This window comes from Eriocheir sinensis, unplaced genomic scaffold, assembly GCF_024679095.1.
Source record: "Eriocheir sinensis breed Jianghai 21 unplaced genomic scaffold, ASM2467909v1 Scaffold24, whole genome shotgun sequence".
Lineage (NCBI taxonomy): Eukaryota > Metazoa > Arthropoda > Malacostraca > Decapoda > Varunidae > Eriocheir > Eriocheir sinensis.
Window position 1 is genome coordinate 696,090 of NW_026111543.1, and position 25,481 is coordinate 721,570.

Below are 25,481 nucleotides of genomic sequence, written 5' to 3' on the forward strand. Positions count from 1 at the left end.
CAAACGGATTTTAACAAGTTTTGCAGCACGATCCGGAACTATTTGAGGACCTTCTACGACTGCCGTTACTGTCCGCCACAAGTCTGCAATGTTTTCGTGTGGTTTGACCGTAAGAGGTGACACTTGGGCGGTGGCAGACCCTGAGTCTGTGGTGGGTTGGTCATTTTCCCCCTCTGAGGGCGGGATTACAGGTGACAGAGGCGATGGATTTACCATCCCCTTTATGCGTCGTCCTTGATACACGATCGCGTTGCTTTCAGGGTTTATGGTTATGTGCAGGTCTTTCATGGCGTTTAATCCCAAGATCCCATGCACAGGTAAGGCAAACCTGCTAGAGACATAAAAGAAATCTCGAAAGGGGCATACTTTTTCATGTAAGCTGACTGTTAGTGGTACTCGCCCAAGGATTACCAAAGTGGTGCCCGTCACGCCTATCACATTCAGGTCGTTCTCTTGGAGCGGCCAATTTTCTCCTCTCGCCTGTCGTGTCAGTGACCCGTAAGCGGAGTCTGAGATGACATTGACTGTCGCACCTGTGTCTACCGCTAAGGTGAGTGAAATTTTGCCCACTTTGCAAGGGAGGGCAATTATGCTTGTCCGTCCCAAGGCGGCAATGACGGAGTCAAGCTGCTCCCAATTAGTATTGTCCTTAAAGGACACGTGGATGTACGCCTTGGGGCTGTCACGAAGTCATGTCTTTTTATTCTGAGAAGAGGAGTGTGGTTTACTGTCCGCCGAGGACATGTACTTCTGTTCCTCCTTGACTTTTTGTATTGCAGGACAACTGTCTGAATCATGGAAACTATTGCCGCTAGCAAACAATAAGAAAGGATCAATATCGTATGCGAATGAACGTTACTCTCACAATTATGACTGATTAACGGTGTTAGGAACACAGAAAAAAAAGGTCGTGCCTCTGCTCGAAACAAAACTGAAATAAGCCGAGCCGGCATATTTTGACCAGAAGGGAATATCCACAAATACCAAGATTAATCAGCTGATGTAGTGGAGAGGGCAAAGGTTGGTGACGCCCTGGGGTACGTGCAGTCGTTGGAGTCGCGTCGGGAAACCTCGGCCTCGGCAGGAGCGGCGGTGAGAGATGAGGGAAGGGCGAACATCGGTGGACTCGTAATGGCTGCTGGAAACTGCTGACCCAGCGATTTGACCGGCCGCGACTGGGTGCCGGAACACTGCCGCCAGACGTAGGACGGCTGCGGCGTTCTTGTTATATTGAGAGATGGGCCGCGGTGGCAGATAAGACGACTTGGGTGTGTAACCTCTTGAGAAGACGCCTTGCAGGAAACGGTAGTGGTAACTGCTTGCAGTCACCGGGAGATGTCCGCGGGTACCCTTGCTGACTGTTTGCCGGAAGAGGTTTGGGCCGGTGCTCCCGGCAGCGGCGGTGTTGCCGCCCGCTGTGGTGCGAGGGGCATGTGGGTTGTTCCAAGGTCAGCTGGGCGTGCCTCCTCCCGCGAGCGGAGGCCCGAGGGTGTATCGTGGAGGGCTTCGAATGAGCTGTGAGTGGCTTGCAGTGCTCGTAGCAGTGCTGGCTTGAAGCGGGGGAGCGGCTTGTAGATTGTGGCCCTCGCTTTCGGCTGCGTAGGCCTGTAGGTGGCTCGAGGCTTGACGCCTGTATAGAGCTTGTAGCTGACGCCTGGTGAGTTGCTTGTAGCTGGCGCCTGGTGAGTTGCCGCGGGTGTGCTCGAGGCTTGACGCCTGTATAGAGCTTGTAGCTGACGCCTGGTGAGTTGCTTGTAGCTGGCGCCTGGTGAGTTGCCGCGGACGGGTGGCTTGTGACTCCTTCCTTCCTTCTACGCCTGTCCCCGGAGTTTGTTGGTGAGTTCTCGTGGCTCGGAGCTTGGAGGAGAACGAAGTAGCGAAGGCACAGGCGCGGTGGTGACCGCTGCCAACCAAATGTAACGGGCTTGCGGGGGGCGTTTAAAGGGCGTTGATTAAGACTTCAGCTTCCTTAAGGCGAATATATTCGTAGCCTATGTACAAAGGAGCATCGGAGCGAGAGCGACTGTCGTTGTGTGTCAGTCGGACTCTCGTGAAGGAGTGACGAGTTACAGATTGGAAAATAATTGTTACAATTGGTCACGTACGTCAAGGTGACCTCCACGCACTATGAAATGCGATGTATACAAAACTGAGACGGTAAACACTGACGGACGACATTCCTATAAGGTGGCGTGATCTATCTGTCGTGAGTTTTTTCCACTGACAATTTTATGCCTAATTCGTGGTGATATTAAATAATAATAATAATACATTGATATCCTACTATAACATTCTTGCTGAGACTTGTTTATTTCAACGACAGGAACTTATACAGACAAAACCCGAGAAAAGCAAATATGTAGCTATCTCAGTTCAACTAAGAATACAAAACTTGATTTACAGAAACTAGATGAAATTAATTATAATAAAGGAAAATAATGGATTCAGTAATTTCAGCTTAAACTGCTGGATTTATAAAAATATGTGGAGGAGTAGTTAAAGAAACTGTACTTTACATGGGAAACTTAAATAACTTCTTCACTAACATCAATAAATGGAAACTGTATGCCATTTGGCACAAAAATTAAGGTGTTTTTGAAACTCGCGTTCACTGTGGTTAACCTTGGCCGACTTTTTCAACTCATTCATGGGCATGTATTAGTGCATCGGGTGACCTGTTGAGGAGATAGTATCACAGTCCGCTGCTCCTTCTCACTTCTCTGGTATGAGTGCCCCGTGTGCCATTCGGCACAGCGTTTCCTGTAACGTTATTTTTGTTGTCAAAAAAAGTTTTGGAAGTGACTATTTTGGCCCAGGTATGACGACATGTAGGAATTTTTTTTTTTGGGGGGGGGGGATGAGTATACATTAACCTTTGTACTTCACCAAAAAACTATATACATTAGTGAAATTTTATTTTATTTTATTTTTCTATTCATTTTTATTTGCTGATGCGTGATAACGTCCATGTTACGAGGCAGATCGTTCAATGAATATGACTTGGCAGCATTTCTTTAGTGTGAGGACTGTCATTGGATTACTTTCATCACGTTGCCAGCAGGAGAATCGTAGGGATGGGGCAACCGAGTACTTTTGGCAAACCGAGTAATTTGGGTTTGATTACTCTTCAAAGCCAAATAAACCGAATACCAAATGATTACTTTTCTCTCTTGCGACAGGCGGACAGCTGACGGTAGCTACAGGGACGAGGCGGTGGCTGAGTGGTCGATCAGCGTGCCGGCGTGGTGAGCCCGTGAACCCATAGGTTCGAGTCCCGGGGGCATATTCGCCAAGTCTGGAACACCTCGTCTCCACGGGAAATTAGGACCAATCACAGCGCGCGCTCAGCCAGGCTACGAATTGCCAGCTCGTGACGTCATTACTTACCCTTTATTTACACAGTTTTATCAAATATATGTTAATTATTTCGTGAGAACACACATATTTTCAACAGTTGATATGTATATACTGATGTTACTGATGTCTGACACATTATAACACAGAGCAGGAACACATAACTGATAACTGTGACGAGCTAAGTTATCTGGGAACATTGACGGAACATCGTCCCTTCCTCCTCGGGCAATGTTACTTTATTTTCAACAGCTGAGATGTTTCTACTGATGATATTGATGTCTGACACATTATAACACAGAGCTGGAACACATAACTGATAACTGTGACGAGCTATTATTAAAGTTATCTGGGAACACTGACGGAACATCGTCCCCTGCTCCTCGTGCTGTGTTACTTTATTTTCAACAGTTCAGATGGCACTACTGATGTTATTGATGTTTGACATGCTATAACACAGAGCTGGAACACATAACTGATAACTGTGACGAGCTAAGCTATCTGGCAACACTGACGGAACATTGGCCCACAGTGTGTGTGTGTGTGTGTGTGTGTGTGTGTGTGTGTGTGTGTGTGTGTGTGTGTGTGTGTGTATTTATTTCTTGCAATGTGTAAGTAAGTAAATAAGTAAGTAAATATTTATTGCCTTTAAAATATAAGAATATTGTTATATATAAACATAACATAAAACATGGCAATGGCACAGCCTGTCAAGCCGAGGCTTCCCGACAGACATGGAATTATATTATTTTATTTAATGTTTACATTGGCACAAAATTGGTACCTAATATATTATTAACTAACGTATAGAACAATAAGAATAATTATAATAATATGTTGCTGAGAATAACAATAACAATATCATTTATAATAATAATAATAATAATAATAATAATAATAATAATAATAATAATAATAATAATAATAATAATTATAATAATAATAATAATGAACATTACACTTGTGAAACTAAGTTCATATCACACACTACATTTGATTACTACTTTGACAATTATATAAATAAGTTTTCACAGATTTTTTAAAAATGGATAAATTTATATGATCGAGAAGAGTCTTAATATGTAGAGGCAATGAATTCCACATTTGGGGACCTGAGTATAATATACTGTGCTTAAAGAGAGAAGTTCTGAACTGTGGACATATGAGATTGATATCATTACCTCGAATGTTGTATGATGTGTGTACCAGTCTGAAAGGCTGACCTCCACAATACTGTGTAAGGCACTTGTAAATGCTTAACAATAAAAAATATTTATGAATATTTGGAAAACTAAGAAAATTTTGTGTATTAATTATATTTCGTGTTGACTCAAACCTACTCATATAGAATATACACCTAAAAAATTTATTTTGAGCTACTGATATTTTCTTAATGAAAGACTGCCAAGTCTGATACACAATAGGTGAGATGGGGATAACAAAGTGTGTAATAAATACTAGTGAGGGATTCAGGTGTGAGATTATTGCGGACTCTGTATAACATACCGCACATCCTTGCTAATTTATTTGTGACAAATGAAATATGTTGATTCCAATTCATATTCTCATCTATGTAAACACCCAAAAATTTTGTGAAATTTACTCTGTCTAATGTGTTTCCCTCTATGGTTATAGGAGGAATGTTATATAGTAATGAACGATTTTGAAAAAATATGTAATTAGTTTTTGCAATATTCAGACTCAATTCATTAATTTTAGTCCAATAATTAATTTTTTCTAGTTCTGTAACTAAATTTACATGAAGATCGTTAATGTTTACATTATTTAATAAAAGATTTGTATCGTCAGCATAAATCGTATATTTGAATTTAGAACTTACATTAACAATGTCGTTTATATAGATGAGAAAGAGTATGTGTGTGTGTGTGTGTGTGTGTGTGTGTGTGTGTGTGTGTGTGTGTGTGTGTGTGTGTGTGTGTGTGTGTGTGTGTGTGTGTGTGTGTGTGTGTGTGTGTGTGTGTGTGAATTGAGTTGGATTGAATTGAATTTATTGATGAAAATCAGACTTTATAAAAAAAGTTTGGGCGCTCCTCCAAAAGAAAAAAAATAACACAATATGTTGTCCATGCCACAAGTAAATATCTGGTTATATAACTAACCAAAACAAACACAACAATAATTAAATACATTAACAAAAGTAACAAAAACAGGTACGAAGAAATAAAAATAATTGAAGGAGAATAATGAGTGCCAACACCAGACACTCATCTGAACATGCTTAGCACTGGCCTCAAGAACAGAGCTAAGTTTTTCATGATGGTAACATTGGTGGTTTGCATCAGTGATATATGTTTGAAATGTGATGGCCTGTGTGTATAATAGCTTGGTATGTACATATTATGCAACCTTACAGTCTCACTATCAGTGCACTCAAAAAGAACATGGAATTCATCTCCCACAACGCCAGCATCACACTTATCTATTACAAAGCCGGTCTTCTCTATTTACGCCTTGATGCCTGCCAGCATTAACAGTTGCATTAACTGTTGTTACAAGTTCTTAATCTCGTCACTATTATTCGGTTGCTCTTCTGTAACCTTGAAATATACCACTCCAATCTATAATCCACCTCAAACATTTTGTAATTACTGCACAGAGATTTTGTTACTATGTTGTTGTGCCAAGTTGCAATTCACTGGTCTTTCAATCTCAATTCCACAGCTTTTTTTATCCCATGTTGTATTGGGAACATCTTGAGACAACCATAACCATGACATACCACACTCATCACAAATGTTTTTAATACAGGCCAAACATGGAGAAGTATATATCCCTAACCTATCCAAATGTAACAAGCAGTGATACATTACTGACCAAAATTCTGTATCTTTACCTAAAATAATTTTAGACCAATATCCCATCATTCTGCTTTTTATATGTATGTCAAGTGGAAATACTCCCAGTTCACCATATACCATGTCATTGCTAGTAATCTTATGAACTCCCAATGCCTGTTTTAAAAATTTCATATGCAAAGACTCTAACTCTCTAACTCTGTAAAATCCCCAAATCTCTGAAGCATAGGTCAGTACGGGCAACACCGTGGTATTGAATAGTTCAGTTTGCATGTCGGCTGGCAAGTCAAATTTCCTACACTTTCCTATCAGTGAATACATTGCCCGTGTTGCCTGTTCTTTAAGCTCCAGCTCGCCTTTACGGAACCTTCCTTTGTAATTAAATAACACACCAAGATACTTATAGTCTTCCACTACTTCAATGTTTTCACCTCCAAATTCAAATTTGTAGTTATCAATGTTGGCTCTTCCCCTACTAAACATGACTATTTTTGTTTTGTTGCTGTTAAGTTGTAGTTTCCATTGCTTACAGTACAAATTCAAAGCAGTCAAGGCTTGTTGCATTCCCTCCTCACTATCACACAAAATAACTGTATCATATGCATACATTAATACCAGGAGTTTTATGTATGAATTTAAGAAATCATCACCAAAATCTACATAAATACAATTAAATTCAAGCAATTTACTTTCAATATCATTAATTAAAGAGCGACCAGCAATGGTGACAAATTTGATCCCTGCCTTACCCCTACTATTGGCCCAGCATGACACAAGACCTGATGTCATCATACATGTTTCTGATTACATTAAATATTTTCCCATTCACCTTTTCCTTCACCAACTTGTACCACAAACCTTCACGCCACACCATATCAAAAGCTTTCTTGTAGTCCACAAACAGACAAAAGAGCTTCCTTTTCCTCCAATTGAACAATCAATTATACATTTAAGCAAAAATATATGATCCAGTGTAGAGTACTCATGCCTAAAACCTGCTTGTGTTTCATTAATAATAAACTTTGTATCTGAGTATTCATTGAGTCTCTCGTTAAGTGTTGAGGTAAATAACTTTCCCATACAACTAAGCAAAGTGATCCCCCGGTAGTTGTTAACATCCTGAGCGTCACCCTTATTCTTATAAAGTGGCACTATTGTCCCAACCAGCCACTCAGATGGCATGACGCCAGTATCAAGTATCTTATTAAACAGCTTAACATATAGGGGAACAAAATATGCTGAGTACTTTTAATGTATTCATATAATATCATGTCAGATGCTGGGGATTTTTTAATTTAAAAAAAAATATTTCTAGCAACCTCTTCGTTGGTTATAGGGTCATTAAGTAATGGTGAGAGCTCATTATCCATATTATCATGATCATTTAGAATATTTACTTCATTATTATCAATGTTGTCATCACTCGCTAACTGTCTGAAATGCTCGGAAATTCATTTAATGTAATGGGGATCTGATGGCTCTTTTTCTGACCATTAAGGATTTTCCAGTATTCTTTAGGGTCATCACTGTTGTATTTCCTAAGTTCTTTAATTATGTTTATCTTCTTGTCTTTTATTCTTTTAAGATTTGTTTTGTATTTTCTGCTTCCCTCAATCATGATGTTAAGGTTTACACTATTCCTGTGCAAATGCTATCTATGCCTTGCTTTATGGTACTCCTTTCTTGTTTTCCAGCATTGTTTGTCATAACCCCTTACAGTGGCATTGTTGTTCTTTTTGATATATGTTTTTTTCTTATGTTGTGGAAAAGTTGCAAGTGCAGGGTCATTTAATATTTGCTTTAATTCTTGGTTAATATCATCTATGGATAAATTATTCAACTTAACCATCAACGCATTTACCTTACACTCACTAATATTCCTCACATATACACCCTTTCTCTCAACATTCCACTTTCCTGGCCTTTCACTTGCTCTTCTTTGTTCTACCTCCTGGGCACTCATGCTTACAGCGGGTACATTACTTGGTCCCATAAATTTCATCCTTACGTATAATCCACAGTGTACATCAGACAATAGCGGATCACCAGTACTCTAAAAAACACCACATACTGCATAACTTCAGGTGAACCTAAAAAGTAATCTATAGTTGTATTGTATGCAGTTGTAGGCTTGCCAATACCACAGTCTTCCCCCATCCTTCCATTAAATATAAACACTTGATGATTTTTACAAAGTTCAACCAGTTTCCTGCCATAAAAGTTCCTGTCTAGCGTCAGATCTTGGTTTGCCCTGGTCTTAGGTATACCATAATCAGTTACACTTGTGTGGGGTACCTCGGCAGGCACCCGATCATCATCACCAGCACCAGAGGAAACGTAGAGAGAGTATGAACATTCAAATCACCACAAAGTACATGCATATAGTCATCACTGGTATAAGTTATCAAAAAATTGTCCAACTCATCAAAGTGCTCTTCATTGCCATATCTTGAGTGTGAGGGGGAATGTAAACACAACTTATTACCGACTCCTTACCTAAATTTGCCCTCCTTCTGTCTACTGTAATTGAGAGTTAGTTCTTATGTACCTCCATTGAAAGCTAACATTTTTCCTAATGACAATAAGTAGACCCCCAGACTGTGTGTGTGTGTGTGTGTGTGTGTGTGTGTGTGTGTGTGTGTGTGTGTGTGTGTGTGTGTAAAATAATAATAATAATAATAAACGGTTTATTGCATGAAGTACCCGGCAGCCCTAAAGCTGAAAATATACATCAATGGAAGATGAAATGAAATGAATGAGACAAATGAACAAAGTAGTATGATTGAAAATAAAAAGGAAAATAGAAATAACAATAATAGCAATAATCATAGTAAATATAATAATAATAATCATGATAATAATAATGATAATAATAATAGTAATCATAATAATCTTCATAATAATAATAATCATAATAATCATTATAATAATAATGATAATAATAATAACAATAATAATAATAATAATAATAATAATAATAATAATAATAATAATAATAATAATAATAATAATAATAATAACAACAACAATAAGTCCAATGAAAAATATTTACAAAACATGCAAATAGTGCTGCTCCTAATTTGCATTGTTGATATACTTGACCATCACGGGCACGGCGCTGTTCTTATAGCGGTCAGTCCGTGCCCGTATCGGGGCAATAATGTTGTGGTGTCTCACTGAGTGCTGAGGGCGGTTCACTGCGGGTGGGAGGATGTGTCTGTGTCTGGGCTGGTTGAGAAGCTTGGTTGCGAACCGGTGTAGTAGGGTCTCGTGACGATGTTGTAGGCTGGTGAGATGGAGGGAGTCGAGGGCGTCCTGGTAGCTGGTGTAGTGAGGGCCCAGGATGATTTTGCAGGCTCGCTTCTGGGCGCGCTCAAGTTGGCGGCGCTGCGTGATGTTGATGGAGGACGCGTATGTCAGTTTGGGGAGGATGAACGAGGAGTACACGCTCGCCAGCGCACACTCAGGGGCCCCCAGCGTTTTGAGTCTCCTCAGCAGGTACAACTTATAGGTGGCAGATCTGGTGAGCTGGGAGACGTGCTCCTTCCATGTGAGCTTGTTGTCCAGGGTGACTCCAAGTAGTTTTGCAGATGTCACTACCTGGAGGGGAGTGCCGTTGATGGACACCACAGGGGGGGCAACAGGGGCAGAGGAGGTGTTGATGTGTAGGAGTGTAGTTTTGGTGTCGTTGATGGTGACCATGTTTTGTGTTGTCCATGTGTGTAGGTTGTGTAGTGTTTCCTGGAGGTGAGAATAATCTGGGTTGCTGTTGTCGACTGTTACTCCCACTGTGGTGTCGTCCACGTACTTCCAGCGGTGGGGGGTGTGGGTCAGGGCGTCATCGATTAGAATAAGGAAGCACAAAGGGCCCATTTTGGACCCCTGAGGTACCCCGCGAGTAAGGTGTAGAGGAGGGGAGGCCACTCCCTGAAATCTCACCTCCTGTCTACGCTGGTGCAGGAAATCAGCCAGCCAGGAGACCAGGTTAGGGTGATGCCCTAGGTTTATTGCTTTGTTGATGACTGTGGTATGGTGAACTAGGTCAAAAGCCTTTCGGAAATCAATAAAAGAGAGAAAGAGAGAGTGTGTGTGTGTGTGTGTGTGTGTGTGTGTGTGTGTGTGTGTGTGTGTGTGTGTGTGTGTGTGTGTGTGTGTGTGTGTGTGTGTGTGTGTGTGTGTGTGTGTGTGTATTTATTTCTTGCAATGTGTGTGTGTGTGTGTGTGTGAGTGTGTGTGTGTGTAATAATAATAATAAATGGTTTATTCATTTGTAGGCAGCCATAAGGCTGAAAATACACAAAAATACAATACAGTGAGTTTCATGTGATGAGTAATGGGGGAAATGGGGAAAGATTATGTGTGTGTGTGTGTGTGTGTGTGTGTGTGTGTGTGTGTGTGTGTGTGTGTGTTGGGGTGGAGGGGTCAGGTGATCATGGAGGTGTTAATGACCCTCACAAGCGTCGGTATCGCACTAAGCCGATATCTGCCCGTGCGAGTTTTGACCGGGACGAGAATATTGTGGTGTCTTGTGGGTCTAGTCACTCTAGTGGGGGGTGGGAGGGCGGGTGGGAGTAGATCTCTATGACGGGGGTTGTGGAGGAGGAACTTGCCGAATTTGGTTAGGTTTGTCTGGTATCGGTCCTGTAGGGTGGGCATATTCAGCAGGGTGAGTACATGCTCGTAGTAAGTGTAAGAACTGCCCAGAATCTGTCTGCAAGCACGGCTTTGCACTCTCTATAATTGGCGTTGCTGGGTCTTGTTGATGGAGGAAGCCCAAGCAGGAGAGGCATAGAGGAGTCCGGGGAGGATGAAGGTGGTGTACAGGTCCTTGATCGTACTTTGGGGGGCTCCCAGTGCCTTCATGCGCCTCAGAATGAAAAGTTTGTAGGAAGCCGCCCTAATGATGGTGGTGACGTGCTTGCCCCAGCTCAGCTTGCTGTCCAGGGTGACTCCAAGTAGTTTGGTGGATTCAACCACCTGCAGCTGGTGAGGGCCAACCTCCAGGGCTGACGGTGGGTTGGCAGTGGTGGAGGTGTGAAAATGCATCACCACCGTCTTGTTGGTGTTGATGGTGACGTGGTTATCTTGCGTCCAGCCCTGCAGGCGGTCCAGAATGTGTTGTAGGGGCGTGTAGTCAGGGGCTGTGTTGTTGATGGAGATGCCCACTGTAAAATCATCCACGTACTTCCAGCGATGAGGGGCGTCTAACAGTGCATTGTTGATTAGAATAAGGAAGCAAAGAGGCCCCATCCGCGTCCCTTGTGGCACCCCAGCAGAGAGGGGCTGGAGGGTGGAGGTGCAGCCCTGATGACGCACAGCTTGGTGCCGGTGCGTCAGGAAGTCCGCCAGCCAGGATGTCAGGTGGGAGGGCAGGCCGATGTTTATGGCCTTGGTGATGACAGTGGTGTGGTCAACCAGGTCAAAGGCTTTCCGAAAGTCAATAAAGGCGAGGGCAGAGGAAGTTTTTCTGGTGTGTGTGTGTGTGTGTGTGTGTGTGTGTGTGTGTGTGTGTGTGTGTTGCAATGTGTGTATATTTATTTATTTCTTGCAATGTGTGTGTGTGTGTGTGTGTGTGTGTGTGTGTGTGTGTGTGTGTGTGTATTTATTTATTTCTTGCAATGTGTGTGTGTGTGTGTGTGTGTGTGTGTGTGTGTGTGTGTGTGTGTGTGTGTGTGTATTTCTTCCAATGTGTGTATTTATTTATTTCTTGCAATGTGCATGCGTGTGGGTGTGGGTGGGTGTGGGTCTCTTTCTTCCAAAAATGCAATTTTTGGCAGACGGAATCACGTTCCCCTTGCATCCAGCTCACGCCCCCAGAAACAACTTAGCTCGTCACAGTTATCAGTTATGTGTTCCAGCTCTGTGTTATAATGTGTCAGACATCAGTAACATCAGTAGAAACATCTCAACTGTTCAAAATATGTGGCGTCTCACGAAATAATTTACATATATTTGATAAAACTGTGTAAATAAAGGGTACGTAATGACGTCACGAGCTGGCAATACCTGGCCTGGCTGAGCGCGCGCTGTGATGGTCCTAGTTTCCCGTGGAGACGAGGTGTTCCAGACTTGGCGAATATGCGTCCCGGGGTTGTGGGCATGGCGGAGGGCACCAAGCGGAGCTGGGGGTGGGGTGGGGGGGGTGGGGGGGGGAGAGTGTTGGGGTTAGTGTCATTGGTGGCGGTACTGTGAACACTGCGAGAAGGGGAATCAGGTTGCACATGGTTTTATTTTGTGGTACGTTCGTTGATCAGTCTGGAGAGATGGACCGCTTGAGGGAGCTGATGCATTCCTCATTTCTTGGACGGGGTCATGCGGTGGGTCAGACGACTGGTCCGGCGGCTTTACGGCCCCCTCCCTGGGGTCTCATCAATAGCGTTTTCCATTAGACACAAAACCCGGAACCAGGTTCGGCTTTAAACCCAGACCCAGGTCCGGGTTTTCGCGCCGTAAATGGAACGCATTTAGGCGGATATGTAAACAAACATTCTTCTTCTTCTTCTTTTGACCTGTCCTCCTCCTCTAGGGCGTCTCTTCTGTTTATTCACACACTTTTCCTATCAATTGTGCTGTGTAGCTTAATTTTTCTTCACTGCAATACACTATCACACCTTACTTTTCAGTTTGTTGCTGGAATAACTTACTGACATTGCTTATCCGTGCACTTATTCAAGCATATGTGCCCTTTTTTCCCAGCACTGCATCTCCATACAGCCCCAACACGTACCGTGCGACTGCCCCGTTATCCTCCTCTAGCCTCTTAGCCCACTCCTCCCTGGTGCTACTAATAACTCCCCTCTCTGCCTCGCATAGTTGCTGCATTCTACTATTAGGTGTTCCACCGATTCTTTCTCCCCTGTCCTACAGCTACAGTTCTGGTTTCCTCCGTCCTTGTTCCTGTCATTTACCTCCAGGGTTCTCGTTCTTGCTTTAAACATTAGCTTGCTCCCCCAGTCTCCTACATGCCAGTCTACTCCCGCTAGCTTCTGTGTCCTGCTGTACCATCTTAATGTCGACTCTTTTACTTTAAAATTCATAGGCCCAGCTTAGGCAGACGGCACACCACCTGTTCATCTTCCCTATCAGGCTGATGGATAAATGGGTTTTCCGGGAAAGCAAACTCTTTTAACTTAGACATTAGATACTTGCCTGTGTCCCAGGGTAATAGGTTCTCACTTGACGCAGGCTTAAGGGCCAGAGACAAATAAGCTAAAAATTAGGGACCTCAGGACTAGTAAGGTTTCAACCGTCCTCACAGATAGAGTAAAAATCCTTCCTGAAGACTGCATCGATGTGCAGCAATGTCCAACGGTTAGGCAACCATACCCTTTAAATCCAGAGACACACACTGATCTATGTTTTGCATTACTCAACCCTGAAGTCGCTGAGAAAAATTATACCGAAAATGATAACTCGTAGCGGAGAAGTGACTGCTACTCATGACACATTAAATAATGTTCGTTCTACACCAGCAATAAACAGCTGATGCACAGGCCCTACCTTCTCAGGTTACTCCCAAACTTTCAGAGCCACCTCGGCATAGATAAAGCCTTCGCTCTTCGAAGGTACAAGAGTTGCCTAATGTAATGTCAAAACTAATACGATATAAAACAGGAATAATGTATAAGGATGAAAATGCAATGATTGAGCGGAAATAAGACGAAATAAACCACAGATTGATTTGACTCTTTCGGTGTACGACTCAATGACACAACAGGAGTCCCCAACACGTGCTGGCCAAAGTTTCACACCAACATACTATTGTTACGAATGTGCTGTATGTGAATGATTGTATGTGTAATGTGATGAACTTGTAGCATGATGCAATGTTAGCTCAGCATGGTGCAACTCTACTTGTTGGGACAAGAGAGACAGGAGGGGGCCCGGGGCCGCCGGGCAGGAACTGCTGAGTCGAGCAGTGGGGGAGCAAGGGTGGCTGAGGAGTTGTAGTGGAGAAGACGCGTGTCTGGGCTTGAGAGAGTGTTGAGCTGCTCCGCTCGCGAGCTGTGTGCATCCGGTGTGCGTGTCTGCCGTGCCCCTGTACTGTGCCTGATTAACTAACTGTTCTGTGCCTTGAAAGTTGCTGTACTCTGTACTGTGTGAGGAACCTGTCATTAAACTAGAACTTAGTGTTGAACGTGTATCCTTTGTGCCCTGCCCCGTTCCTGCTCCCCTCGGTGTTCTGTGTGGGCCGCTGTGAGTGACTGGTGCCCGTGTGGCTGTTCTGGTGGGGATCACGCCGCCTGCCTGCCCGTGGATGGTTGTGGTAGGGGGTGGCGTAACACTTGGTGTCAAAGGAGTGGGATAAGTGAACAGTGAAGCGCGCCGAGTCGTCATGGCGTCCCCCAGCGGTCGCCGTGAGGGTGAGGAGACGGGCAAGGCCGAGGCTGACGTGGGTGAGGTGAAGCTGGGCCAGATGGAATTGTTCGCTGCCATGCTGGCCAGTCTGAGGCAGGAATTGGATCAGAGAACAGAGAGGGCAGAACAGAGGGCAGACGAGAGGGCACGCCATCTTGCCGAGGTCCTCCAGAGCTGTTTCTCGTCGCTGAAGGTGGAAACCCAGCAGTACACCGACCAGGGCTGCGACAGCGCGAGGAGTGAACGGCTGGAGGAGGTGCGGACCCAGGAAGGCGAGGTCCGAGGCCTGAGGGAGGCGGAGAGGCAGCTGCGAGAGGTGGCACCGTCGCACGCGGAGGAAGAAGGCTCCGTTCTGGCAGGAAGCGCCGGGGGGGCGGTCTTGCAGGGGCCTATCTGGGGCCCCTGGCAAGGACTCCTGGAGCCTGGTAGCGTCGTGGCGGAACCAGTAGCTGCCGCAGGAGGTTGGGGAGCCCCCGCCTCGTTGCCTCCCTCACCCCCTTCCTCTCCTCCATGCCAGCTGGCTCGCAGGTCACGTAGTCCGCTCTCTCTCCCATGGCAGCAGCGAGAGGTGGCAACGTGGTGCGGGGAGGAACAAGAAGCGTCACGTGTGCTGGCGGCGGGTGCACGGGTGGCGGACTGGCGGGGCTCCGCGTGGGGCCTCTGGCAAGGGCCCCTGAAGCCTGGTGGCGTCGTGGCGGAGCCGGTGGAGGCTGCAGGAGGCTGGGGAGCCGTCGGAGCCGCTCCCTTGGGTCCATCTGGTGCTGGAGTCGGACCCATTAACCCTGCCTCGTTGCCTCTCTCACCGCCTCCCTCTCCGCCATGCCGGCCGGCTTGCAGCCCACGTGGTCCGCCCGCTCCCCTCTGCGGCCCCCCAGCCTCCCGGCGCTCAGGGAGGTTTAAGCCAGCGGGACACGACGGGGAGTTGGCATGGGAGGCCCAGTTCAAGATGCCAGCTGCTGCCCAGGGCTGGGGCGAGGCTGAGGAGGCGCTGTTGTTGGCATCACCGCTGCGGGGCTCAGTGGACGAGCCCGGCCGCTTGGTGGGGAGCGCCGAGAGGACCTTGGGGCGGCCTGACATGACGGCCGCTACACGACTCCAGGACGCGCCACAGAGGCTGTGTGGCGTCACGGGGCACTGCGTGCAGTCTGAGGGCCCAGTGGGGGCTCGTATCGGCGTAGGCAGCGCTGTGGAGCGCCGGCCGATGGACGTCGCCGATCGAGACGAGCCGTGCGTGCTGGGCCTCGACTACCTGACGCAGGGCGAGGCCTGTGCCGACCTTGGACGGGAGCTGGAGAGGCTGCGCGGACAGGCGCCTTTGCTTCCGAAGGTTGGTTGTGCAGAGGTAGTCGCGGCGGAGCGACTGCACCTTGCCCCGGGGACGGAGGCCAAGGTCCTGTGTTGCCGGTCGGACGCGATGCCAACGGAAGGCACGGTGGAGTCCACTGAGGGCCTGCAGCTGCCTGGTGGTGTGGCAGCCAGACGGAGTCTCGAAGGAGCGGGGGAGGAGTCAGTCACGGTGCTAGTGGCTAACTCCTCCGACGAGGCTCGGAAAGTACCCGCTGGTGCCAAGCTGGGCACCTGTGTAGAGGTGGAACAACTAGAGGAGGCGTCGGGGAGCGCGGAGTCGGCCGCTGTGAAGCCGCTGCCCAACTTCCTGGAGGATTCAGCGCACCGGAGCGCCGCTCACCTGACGGAGGCGCAGACGAAGGTGCGCCACACCCTGGCTCGGTGCGCGGACGTGTTCAGCGGGGGTGGATTGGATATACTGGGCTGCACGGGGTTGGTGAAGCACAACATCAACACGGGAAATAGTGTGCCCACCAGGAGCCCGCCCCGACGTGTCGTGCCGGTCAGGCGGGAGGAACTACAGCGCACCGTCAACGGGCTGGCGGCGCAAGGGGTGATGGAGCGGACAGACAGTCCGTGGCCCTCAGCAGTCGTCCGGGATATGAAGAAGGACGGCACGCAGCGCTTCTGTGAGGACTGCCGGGCGCTGAGGGACGAGACTGGCGAGGACTCCCACCCCCTGCCGTGGACCGATGACGCGCTGACGAAGGCCTTGGAGTTGGGGGCCTTGACGATGACCAGCGGCCTAGCGGCGGCCGCCCCGCCCTGCCATGACCTCCGGGGCCGGATGGCGAAGGTGAAGATGAAGGCAGCGTCGATGAACGCGAGCCCGGAGGGTCTCCGTGGCTCGTGCGGGGGCTGTGGCAAGAGGGGGCATAGGTGCAGTCGGTGCCTGGGGGAGCGAAGGACGCGTTCCCTCGACCGGCTGAGCCCCGACGTCCCCCAGCCGCGCTGTAAGGACTGTGGCCAGTCAGGCCACCGCTTGAGTGCCTGTCCCAGGTCCAGGGACGCGGCGCGGGCGGGAAGCGCGGACGGGCTGGAGAAGGGAGTCGACTTCCAGCCGTCTCCCGCCCTCGGCCCGCCTTGAGTGCTGCCGCCGCCCGACCAGCGTGTTGCCAGTGGGAGGCTTAGCGGTTGTAGCCACGACGCGTGACAGTGGACACCGGGGCTGAGGAGTGCTCGGCGCGGCCTGACCCGGGGTAGTGTGCTGCTGGAGGGGCCAGTGGAGGCTCGTATCGGCGTAGGCAGCGCTGTGGAGCGCCGGCCGATGGACGTCGCCGATCGAGACGAGCCGTGCTTGCTGGGCCTCGACTACCTGACGCAGGCCAGTAAGGCTCGTGGTGGCCTCGGACGGGAGCTGGAGAGGGTGACCGGAATGGTGCCCTTTGCTTCCAGGAGGTTTTCGAGCATGGCTGCGTGGGGAGGTAGTCACGGCTGGGCGAGGGCACCCTGCCCCGAGGGTGGAGGCCAGGAGCCGGTGTCGACTGTCCCGAGCGTCACGTGGAGTGGATGGCGTGGAAGAGCCCACTGAGGACTGACGGCTGGTCGACGGCGTGGCTGACAGGCGGAGCCCCTTGGGGGCGCGAGAAGAGACTGTGGAGGGCGTGGTGGAGGACAGACTGATTTATGTGTATTGCATGTATTTTTCTGTGTTCAATGTTCGGCCGGGAGCTCAGGCTACCGGTGGATTTGGCCACGGGGCGGCCTCCCGACGTGAGCTTGCCCACCGTCACCTCTGGCTTCGCAGCGGCACTGCAGGAAAGCCTGGCTGAGGTGCACCGACGCGTACGGGGCAAGCTCAAGGTGGCAGGCCAGGCCATGAAATGAAGGAGACATACGACCGGCGAAGGACGTAAGCCCCAGCAGAAGCGACGAGGACGTGTCGGAGGCCGACCAAGGGGCGAACGAGAACATGGGCGGTGCGGGCGAAGCGGCAAATGTCAGTGACGACCCTGAGCAAGGACTTGGGGCCGACGACGCCGCTCTGGGTGCCACCGCCTGCCTGCCGCCGCCCGCATCCCAGCGGCGCCCTCGGCGAGAGAGGCGTCGGCCGGGATGGTTAAGAGACTTTAGTGATGTCCCAGGGGACTGATTAGTTTGATTAATTTCATGTTTTGTTTGTTGAATGTTGGGGCAGCCGGGTCGACTGCCTTCTGAAGGGGGAGATAGTGTTACGAATGTGCTGTATGTGAATGATTGTATGTGTAATGTGATGAACTTGTAGCATGATGCAATGTTAGCTCAGCATGGTGCAACTCTACTTGTTGGGACAAGAGAGACAGGAGGGGGCCCGGGGCCGCCGGGCAGGAACTGCTGAGTCGAGCAGTGGGGGAGCAAGGGTGGCTGAGGAGTTGTAGTGGAGAAGACGCGTGTCTGGGCTTGAGAGAGTGTTGAGCTGCTCCGCTCGCGAGCTGTGTGCTTCCGGTGTGCGTGTCTGCCGTGCCCCTGTACTGTGCCTGATTAACTAACTGTTCTGTGCCTTGAAAGTTGCTGTACTCTGTACTGTGTGAGGAACCTGTCATTAAACTAGAACTTAGTGTTGAACGTGTATCCTTTGTGCCCTGCCCCGTTCCTGCTCCCCTCGGTGTTCTGTGTGGGCCGCTGTGAGTGACTGGTGCCCGTGTGGCTGTTCTGGTGGGGATCACGCCGCCTGCCTGCCCGTGGATGGTTGTGGTAGGGGGTGGCGTAACACTATCTATATTATAGTCCTCCCAGACAGAGACTATAGTACTGTTTAGCCTCACAGAAGATGTTTTAGCTGCATTATATAAAGCACGGAATGTAACTGCTTCTTTAGCTTGAAATGTTATTCAAATGTCACCTGAGTATCCAGCTGTAAAAGTAATAAAATACACACTCTAAGTTTGAAAATTATTTCAGTTCATTGTTGCATCATCTAAGAAAAGTTTTAGGCTATGTGGTGACTACTAATCAAAACAAGCTGCATGCTTCTATGAGTTAAAAAAATAGAGAATTTTTTTTTTTTTTAAGGATCCTTGTCTAATATCTTATATGGTACCGCGACCCAGGCTCAAGTTGATGCTATTCATGGAAAAATAGAGTACTAGAGTCATTAACTGATAAAATTTTATATAGTTAAATGTTTATTATGGAAAACTCAACATCGTTAAGTAATATGCATGCCATGCAATCTGCCTTTAATAGGCTATATTCAGCTGTAGATGTATTGTACCAGGTTGTGCGCTAATTTTCTATAGACTTTGGCATTAGTTAGAGAAAAAAGCTCCTACAAGCATTGTTGTATTTTGACCTAGCATTGAGACACATGAGACCAGGTATACAAGATTTAAAGTTGAGTCTGCAGGCTCCCCTTCAAACATACATAACTCCAATCATTATGTGAGACAAACAGTTGTTCAGCACATTAAAGGAAGCCTAGGTTCGGCCTCCAGGTCTTTTGTGCCTTGCAGTTCTTGATTTTTTAGCTTTATATAGGGATGTAATAACTGTGTCCTCCAGGACAACGGCTTTGCACGATTCTCGTAATTTCTGTCTCACCAAACCTTTACGAGGAGATCCGCCTGACACCTTTGATGTCTTTCGAATCGACTCCCTTCCATTTTCTGTGCAGAATAGCACTTACTTTCTTCTGTATAGTGTTGATTCACGATATATTGCCTTCAGTGATAATAGGAAAATATATTTTCTGCTTTCTAGTATGGAACACAGTAACAAGAATAACCATATGTTAGTTTGTCCTCCCACAGGCCCCGTCTATGAGGCTAGTCACGCAGCCTCTTGTGAATCGGCTGCTTTCTTGAAACATGAGTCAGTGATCAACCTCTGCCACACAATAGTCTTGAAAACATTTCCCCCTATGTTTATAAAAGGTCCTGGTTACTGGACCTGTTCACTTACCTCCCCCATCACTCTGACACTCACATGCCCTACCAATCCTGTAAACAGACATACTGTCAGCCTGGCGGGTAATGGGATATTGACGCTTCGGCAAGGTTCTCTTCGCAGTGCTGAGTCCATCCCCCTACAGGAGCTAACAGCTGGCTTGCAGCCCCTCAATTCTGTGGTCGAGCCGGAACAGCCCTTCCAATCCGCAATCCATTGGTGGATTGTCTTCGCCATTGTCGTGATACTGGTTCTTCTGCTGGTGACGTCTGCCGTTGGGTATTCCTATGTCCTGCGGTACGCACAATGCCGCCTCCTTCCAGACTCGAGCCAACTGCAGACATTGCAAGGCGTATCTTCTCCACCAACACTTGTGAGATCTCAGGGGCGAGATCTTCCGGAAGGGGAAGTATGTCGGGAACCAGAAAACGAACAAACAAGAGGAACAGCCATGACAGTACAGAGTAAACATCTGACAGGACAAACATTAACAAGTAGGGTGACAGATATACAACTGTGTAAACATCTCATAGGACAAACACTAACAAGGAGGGAAACAACGAGGATAAGGGATAACAGATACCCAGACTCAGATACAGAAAACATATACCCAGTGGGCGTGGTCAGAAAGTGTGAACAACCATTGAAAAAGACTCTGATCCGTGACGTCAGTCGTGGCGATATGTTATGAGCCAATAATTTAACAGAAAAATCACTGTGGGAGTGTCTCAAGACTGAATCACGAATAGCAGGAGAAGTAAAACAATACAACATAATGAGCGAGCAGATGGGTGTGACAGGAAGTATTGGCCACTGGTTATGTAGAAAATTAAGGGCGTGTCAAGGATGTAAGTCCGCCTCAAGCAAAGAAAAATGTGGCCTAGAAATCAGTGGTATGAGTAGACCGAGCTTGGTTCTCGCCTCAAGCAGACCTTGCTACTCACTCAGCCGAGAATGGCTGTTGTGATCTTAAGCGTGAGTAGAAATTCGAGAATCTAAGGGAAACCGACTGTATTGTCCTGGAGATTATAATGTAGGAAATGTGAAGTAGGATTGTGAGTGGGACAGGATTGTGATTATTTGTTTGCGATATAAAGCAAAGGTAAAACCACTGGGTGTGGTATAATTTGGTGCTTCCGTGACTTGTAGTAGATTATACTATAGGAATGTGTAGTAGGATTGTGAGGAGAGTACATAATGATTGTGATGTAAGCAGAGAGATACAAACCACTGCTTGTGGAACGACGAGTGTTATTATTATTGGCAACAACTGAGCACATATTGTAGTATTATGTTTAAGACATGTCGTTTGTCATATGTTTCATCCATTGCTGAATATGCCAGTGTTATGATCGTCTGAGCATAGAATATTGTGTAAGTCAATTACTTTCATTTAATTTTAAATAAATGTATATTTTCTTTTTCCCTTGTTTATCCCCGAACACCAGTCTCCAATAACAACTTAAGCCGGATCACGTTACCAGGGATACGAGACGGTGAGATCCTTTATTGAGTAATTAATGAGTGATAAAAGAGTTGATTTAATACAAGAAAAGAAGGGTCCAAAACTGAGTCAAAGAGCTTTGCCAAACAATTAATAACATTGATCCCTCGGTAGTTCACCGGAATTTTCCTGTTACCTCTCTTAAATATAGTGAACATACGAGCACGGCGCCAGGATGATGGATAACACCCTGAGGAAAAGACTGCATTAAATAACACTAAAATGGTGAGGATCCACTGGGGAGGTAATAATCTCAAGACACCGGGACTGAGACCATCAGGTCCACAAGGCTTGTTAGGTTTCATGGTGCTAATCTGAGCTTCTACTTCATAAACTTGAATAGGATCATCACTCACCCACAACGCTGAGCCTGAAGCGGCGGGATATCTTGGGCTGCGTGGACACCTGGCACTCGTAGAGGCCGGAGTCGGTGATGGCGGGCCGGTCCACCTCCAGGCTCCAGAAGGGCGAGCAGGGCAGGTGCAGCGCGCGGAACCTCGTGTCCGTCGTGTACGTGAAGTTACCTGTGGTCAGCACGTGCAGATCCTGGCGCCTGATCCACGACACCTGGGGGGAGAACACCTGTTGTAGTGCGGGAGAAATGTGTGTTTTGTTTTGTTCTTGTAATGGTTGATGAGGTGCCGGGTCTTAATTAAGGGATGAAATTATTAGAGGAATATCAGGAACTTTTGTCTGGTTCGTGACACCTGGGAAGGAAGAATACCTGGTTGTGTTTACGAGGAGAGGAATTTTGTTTGAAATGTTTTTTTTTTTTTTTTTTGGTTATAAGGGCCGCATTATTATGTGTCAGCAGTGTTGGCAAGCCTGTGAACGATGTGTCTCCCTGGTGGAAGTGATCATGCAGGCGTGGGGCGTACAAGTCATCATGCTGGGTACCGCAGTGGTTCCCAACCTATTTTCAGGTGACCCCAATCATGCACCTCTAGACATGACTGCGACCCCAGTAGTTTAGTTGTATATGTGTTATTATAACACAATGATTGAAATTTTGAGGTCTTGGCGACCCCAGGAAAAACGCTTGGCGACCTCACTTGAGGTCACGACCCCAGGGATGGGAAAGGGGGGTGTACAGTGATCCCTGCGCCGCCTCAAAAAGAGGAATGATTTATATCATGGAGTCCTTCGTTTATAGTGAAATATTTAGGCAGTAACAAGTGAGTGGCGAAGCACTGACGTAGAGGGAAGGCGCCTTGTGTTGCCAACTCTCAGAGAGGTAACGTAGGGAACGTCATTATATTTTAGTATTATTATTTAACTAAGCAATGGAAGAAGTTATTTATTTAATCGCAAACTTCAATAGCAATGCTTATTATTCGATGGAAAGCGACCAAAGTGCCCCAGGTGTCAATGTAACCATGTCGACAAAACCATCGGGGCATTGTGAGTAAAACAAAGGCGCATCGGTGACGTCACGCCGAGCCCAGAGTGCTGCGGAAAGTGCCGGAGTGAGGGCGTGTCCGTGTGCCGTGCGTGTTGGGGTCCCGGAGGGTGTGTCGCGCGTGTACAAGGCGGGCGGCGGCGTGCTGAGGCGAGGCGAGGCAAGGATCAGGTGAGAAACGGTGTGTTTGTTCTTGCAGGAAGGGACGCGGCGTATAGACAAAGATTGAGAGCAGGATGGAGTGAGTGCCCTGCCGCCTGAAGCCTTGTCCTGCCAGTTTGCTCCTTCCCGTGCGACTATTCTTGATTATTACAGTGATTGTGAGGCTTGTCCATGTTGCCTGGGGAGTGAATTGAAGGTATTTAAAGGCGTATAATTAGTAATATTTGAAGGAGGTTGTTCCGTGCTGTGATTGACTGCCGGCCGTGACGTTATCGGTGTCTGGCCGGTGATGTTGACGCCGCGGCGGTGATCGGAGTGTGAGTCGCGCTCTGCCCCGCCCCGGCGAGAGGGACGGGGCGGCGTGCGTGTGTGTTTGGCATGAACGGGGCCTCATTCTGACACAGTGCTGAGGAATGAGTGTGAAGGAACCGGGGAGCGTGAGTGTGAGGGAGTGATGAGGAGAGAATCGTCGTACCTCAGGCTGCAGGGAGGGAAGGAGGGAGGGGGAAGGGAGGAGAGGAGGGTCTTATGGTCAGCAAGACAAGCCGCAGCAAGTCTCGATAGTGTGTTAATTTTGCGTAGTGCTTCTTTTATTATTCTAAGGTTGTGTATGTAGCTTATACTTGGTGTTGTCCATGCTTAGCTCGTTAATAAGGCTTCCGGTAATGATGGAACGAGCGATATATCGTGAGCTCGTCAAGGTCCCGTATTGGTGTTTCGAGCCGAGTGTCGTTCCGTGCGGGTCCAAATGAAGCTGCCCGGCGCGTAGTCTCATCACGACACATTGGGCCTAACCAAAGCTCTGAAACTCTTATATTCTTCACCTAACGCAATCTTTGAAATACAGCTTTTATTTGTTTCAGTATTTTAGTCCAACATGTATTACAGTAGACACTCTCTCTCTCTCTCTCTCTCTCTCTCTCTCTCTCTCTCTCTCTCTCTCTCTCTCTCTCTCTCTCTCTCTCTCTCTCTCTCTCTCTCTCTCTCTCTCTCTCTCTCTCTCTGCTTTCTGACACCTGTATTCGACTCTCTCTCTCTCTCTCTCTCTCTCTCTCTCTCTCTCTCTCTCTCTCTCTCTCTCTCTCTCTCTCTCTCTCTCTCTCTCTCTCTCTCTCTCTCTCTCTCTCTCTCTCTCTCTCTCTCTCTCTCTCTCTCTCTCTCTCTCTCTCTCTCTCTCTCTCTTTAGTGGTCTTTGTTTCTTTTACTTTCTGACACCTGTATTCGACTCTCTCTCTCTCTCTCTCTCTCTCTCTCTCTCTCTCTCTCTCTCTCTCTCTCTCTCTCTCTCTCTCTCTCTCTCTCTCTCTCTCTCTGTTGAGTTGTGTTTGTGTGTTTTTCTTTCTGACACCTGTATTCACTCTCTCTCTCTCTCTCTCTCTCTCTCTCTCTCTCTCTCTCTCTCTCTCTCTCTCTCTCTCTCTCTCTCTCTCTCTCTCTCTCTCTCTCTCTCTCTTTAGTAGTCTTTGTTTCTTTTACTTTCTGACACCTGTATTCTCTCTCTCTCTCTCTCTCTCTCTCTCTCTCTCTCTCTCTCTCTCTCTCTCTCTCTCTCTCTCTCTCTCTCTCTCTCTCTCTCTCTCTCTCTCTCTCTCTCTCTTGTTTCTTTCTGACACCTGTATTCGACTCTCTCTCTCTTCTCTCTCTCTCTCTCTCTCTCTCTCTCTCTCTCTCTCTCTCTCTCTCTCTCTCTCTCTCTCTCTCTCTCTCTCTCTCTCTCTCTCTCTCTCGTGGTCTTTGTTTCTTTTACTTTCTGACACCTGTATTCGACTCTCTCTCTCTCTCTCTCTCTCTCTCTCTCTCTCTCTCTCTCTCTCTCTCTCTCTCTCTCTCTCTCTCTCTCTCTCTCTCTCTCTCTCTCTCTCTCTCTCTCTCTCTCTCTCTCTCTCTCTCTCTCTCTCTCTCTCTCTCTCTCTCTCTCTGTCTCTCTCTCTCTCTCTCTCTCTCTCTCTCTCTCTCTCTCTCTCTCTCTCTCTCTCTCTCTCTCTCTCTCTCTCTCTCTCTCTCTCTCTCTCTCTCTCTCTCTCTCTCTCTCTCGTGTCTTTGTTTCTTTTACTTTCTAACACCTGTATTCCCGTCTTATTCTTGAGGGTATTCCAGGATTCCACCTATATATGACTAACCAGTCACCAGGTATTGTAGGTACTCTAAATTACCCATCAAACAAGGGACTATAAGAGGTTGTTACACTCGCAGTTTGCCCGATTACTTAGGACATGACGATCGGGAACGAAACACTTGAGGGACAAACACACCCATGACAAACCATCAACACTAACCCAGCCTAGAGTAAAGGGGATTAGAAAAAATAAAGGGAGGACTGCTTTGAGCTTTAACAAGGTAATAATATGACTAGCGATCTCCCACGCCCTTTAATAATTAACTAGCTTGTCTTTCCCCTCCGTATCCTCCCTCCCCCACCCTCAATCCGTCTATAACTAACCTCCCCCCCCCACCATTTTTAGTATATCATCATCTAACCCCTTCTAACTCCCACCCCCCCCCCCCCCCCCCGCCAAACCCTCTCCAGTACCCCTTTACTCTTCGGTCCCCCCAAACTGCTCCCCCCAAACCCCCGCTTCACCCTCCATACTCCCCACCAGTTCGTACCATTCCTCTCTCCCTCCTTCGCCTCCCCCTCTCGTCTGCCGGCTTCCGCTCCTCACCCCTCTCTCCTCCC